The sequence below is a fragment of the Engraulis encrasicolus genome, chromosome 13 (assembly GCF_034702125.1).
Source record: "Engraulis encrasicolus isolate BLACKSEA-1 chromosome 13, IST_EnEncr_1.0, whole genome shotgun sequence".
In the NCBI taxonomy this organism is placed as follows: domain Eukaryota; kingdom Metazoa; phylum Chordata; class Actinopteri; order Clupeiformes; family Engraulidae; genus Engraulis; species Engraulis encrasicolus.
The window spans coordinates 39270331-39274457 of NC_085869.1; positions in this window are offsets into that span (position 1 = coordinate 39270331).

The following is a 4127-nucleotide window of genomic DNA, read 5'->3' on the forward strand; positions in this document are numbered from 1 at the left end:
GTGTGACCTCACGATGATCCCCGCCTTCAGCATGGACTCGACCTCCTCCTTCAGCACTGGGACCAGTCTGGCCGGCACCCGGTAGCAGGTCTGCCGTATGGGCCCCGGAGAGGTCAGTCGGATGCCGTGCTGAGTCAACGTCGTCCTCCCCGGCTCCTCCCGGAAGAGGCCCTCTGGAATGCAGCGCTGTAGCTCCCATCGCCGGCGTGGTGGAAGATGCCCCAGCTCCGGCTGAGACGGCTCCCCCTGGGCGACGGGGAAGTACTGCTCCTGCAGCTCCTCGTCCTCGTCGACGGTCCGCGCCCACAGCAGGTGTCCTGGCTCCTCCTCCCTCGGAACCCAGAGCTTGAGCAGGTTGATGTGAAAGACCTGCTGCGGCTTTCGGCGTCCCGGCATGGAGATCTGGTAGGTGACAGGCCCCATTTTTCTCAGGACCTCGAACGGGCCCTGCCACTTGGCCAGTAGACTGCTCTCTGCAGAGGGCAACAGCAACATCACCTTCTGCCCCGGCTCGAAGGATCGGCTACGCGCACTGCGGTCGTACCATGACTTCTGCTGTGCCTGCGCCTTAGCCATGTTGTCATGAGCCAGGGTGGTGAGCTGGTCCAGTTTGTCCCTCATGCGTAGCACATAGCTCACAATGTTCACAGGCTGGTTCTGCTGGGTTCCTTCCCAGGCTTCCCGCAACACGTCCAGGGGCCCCCTCACCGGCCGTCCAAACAGGAGTTCGAAGGGAGAGTAGCCTGTCGAGGCCTGGGGTACCTCCCGGTACGCAAAGAGCAGGTAGGGAAGCCACTGGTCCCAGTCCGAGCCAGTGTCATTCACAAATTTGCGCAGCATGGCCTTGAGGGTTTGGTTAAACCGCTCCACCATGCCGTCTGTCTGTGGGTGGTACGGAGTGGTTCTGATACCTTTGATACCTAGGAGGCTATACACCTGACGCAGGAACCTAGAGGTGAAATTGGACCCCTGGTCAGTGAGTATCTCCTTAGCTACCCCCACCCTTGAAAACAGCTGAATCAAGCAGTTGGCTATCTGCCTAGCCTTGGTGTTGCGTAAGGGGAAAGCTTCCGGGTATCTGGTCGCATAGTCGCAGATGACCAGTATGTACCTATGCCCACCCCTGCTTTTCTCTAAAGGGCCCACGATGTCCATGGCGATTCTGGTGAATGGGACGTCAACTATGGGGAGGCTTACGAGTGGGGCTTTGGTCCCCCTGCTGGCTTGGGAGGTCAACTGGCACTCAGGGCAAGATTTACAGTAGTCAATAACCTTTTGGTAGAACCCTGGCCAATGAAATCTCTGGCCTATCCTTTTGAGGGTTTTCTGCTGCCCCAGGTGACCCGCCCACGGTACACTATGCCCCATGTTTAAAACGGTGTCTCTCAGTGACTGTGGAAGTATCAACTGCTCCCCATCTTCACTGACACGGTACAGTTTCCCATCTCTCACAATGTGGCCCTCTTTACCCCTTCTTAGGCACTGCTCTAGCTGCTCTTCAGTCATAGCCTTCTGAAAAAGGGGCTGCAAGGTAGGGTCTGCTCTCTGCATGGCTTCAAAGTCTTGTCCAACTATCTCCTCCTCTCTCACTGGGGGACAGGGAACCTCCTCCACCATCTTCGTGCCCCTGACCTTGCTTTGCTTACGCTCAGTTTTGCCTTTCTTTACTTTTTCAGGCCGTTGAGCAAAGGGCAATTCATCAAACGCCTGGGAGAGATCATTCTGCTTCCTACTCTGCGCTCTAGTGGTGAAAAAGGCTGTAGCATCGGTGTCCTTATTATGCAGGAGCTCTGCTAACACTGGGACATCCTGACCTATAACCACTGGGTATGGCGCCTCATCCATTACACCAACACTGAGTAGGTAAGCCTGACCATCTATCTCCAGGGTAACATCAACAATGTCATAGTCACGTACATCTCCATGTATGCACCTGACCTTCACTTTCTTTTCACTGGCCAGAGTTTGTGGACCGAGACATCTGCGCTGCACAAACGTTTGACTGCTCCCCGAGTCTAACAATGCCTCCCACGTCTTCCCCCCAAGCCGCACAGGGATAGTGACACACGTTCTATCGGGCCTAGTATGGAGAGAACTATGGGGTTGAGGAGTGTAGCACAGGCTAGATGTGGTGTGTTTGGGTAACGGGCACTCTGGGCTGATGTGACCTGGCTGATGGCAATTATGGCAAACTACCCTGGGTCTGGGTGTAGTGTGTGCAGCTGGTGTGTGCCTGGTATGCCTATCTCTCCTGAACGCACTACCGGTACCACCCACAGACTTACCAGGTGCTGCTTGGCCAGTGTCCTTCTTGTCTTCATGCTCTCTTCTAGAGCTAGAATCCACAAAGCCCAGTTGAAGGCCCCGTCGTCCACGTCGAGCAGAGAGGTAGTTCTCCGCCAGCTCTGCTGCTGCAGTGGCCGTCTTGGGGTCGCGCTCCTTTATCCAGGTCCGGATCTCGGGGTGCACCATCCACAAGAACTGTTCAAGGATGATGAGTTCAGTCACTTGCTCTTTGGTCTGCTCCTTCGGACGCGCCCACTTCTGGAAGAGGTCCCGGAGTCTTGCTTCCAGCTCTCGTGGCGTCTCCCCCTCCAGCACCTGTTTAGCGCGAAACCTCTGGCGGTACGTTTCAGAGTCAATTTCAAATTTCTTGAGGATAGCCTGCTTCACTTTTACATAGTCCAAGGCTTCCTTAATATCCATGGCCACATAGGCCGCACGTGCTTTGCCTGTCAGTAGAGGCACAAGGTAGAGCGCCCACATGTCGATCGGCCACCCGCTGGCCATAGCGATCCTCTCATATGTGGTCAGGTAGTGCTCTATGTCCTCATCCTCTCTGAACGGGGTCATCTTTGGTGCTGACATCTTCATGGGTGGTGGGGTGGAGCTGTAGACCTCTGACCTGGTCTCAAGGCGGGAAGGCACGCTGTCATACAGTGGTGACGACGCTGGAGTGGTGTTGTCGGGCAGCGACGCTGATGCTGCGGCAGATGCAGGCCTGCTGGGCGGCTGTAGGCTGGGTAGCTGTGGGTTAGGCGGCGGCGGAGGTGGTGGTGGTGGTGGTGGTGGTGGCTCCTGCGCTGGTCGGTCAGTGTTGACAAACGTCTGCAACTGGCTGAACTGGTGGCGCAGAGCATTGAAGCGCCGGTCTTGCTCCCTCAGCTCCTTCTCCAGCCGCTCGTCCCGCGCCTGCTGTTGCTGCATGAAGCGCCTCATCGTCTCCTCCAGGCTCATCTTGCTGTCGTCATCGGATGGCTGCGTTGATCGTCTGCCGTCCCCCTCTGGCTTGGCTCCATCCGCGGATGCACCCATCTCGGTTGGCATGGTCATCTCCGTCCTGTCGTCTGGTTGTTGTAGCGAACCGCGCCTCATCCTCTCTTGCACTGGTTCCCAAAACCGCTGCCACCAAAATGTCACAAGGTACCGTGCAGGCAGTCAAGTGGAGGCGGAGGCGGAACAGGATTCGGTTGCAACCCTTGGTTTTTGTTTTTATTTTTCTTCAGTCACCAATATTCACGTGCAGGATATTTACAGTGTAGGTTTTAAAATCAGAAAATAAACTGACTCGATGGTCAAAATAAAGAAGATAAACAAAAATGCACAGGATTTCTAAAATCCAGAAAAAATGATCAATGCAAAAATCTAAACTAAAGTTAGCTGGAAACAGCAATGACAAAATGGCAATAATAACTTGCAAAGCAAAAATTGTCTCATACACTGAGAATACGAAGCCTACCCTTCACAGGTGAATACAGTACATCGCTGATACTGCAGTGGAGAGGGTTAAGAGCTATAAATTCCTAGGAGTCAACATCAAGGAGGATCTCAGCTGGTCTCATCACATCAATTGCATAACTAAGACGGCTAGACAGCGACTGTTTTTTCTGAGACGGCTGCACAGATATGGAATGGAGAGTAGGATACTGGCCAACTTCTATCGCTGTACAATAGAAAGCATACTAACTGGTAATTTCACAGCCTGGTATGGTAACACCACTGCCCAAGACAGGAGAGACCTCCAGCGAGTCATCAAATCTGCTCAACGGACAATCAAAGCAGATCTACCCAACATCCAGGATCTCTACAATCAGCGGTGTCTGAGGAGGGCCAAACGAATTATAGCT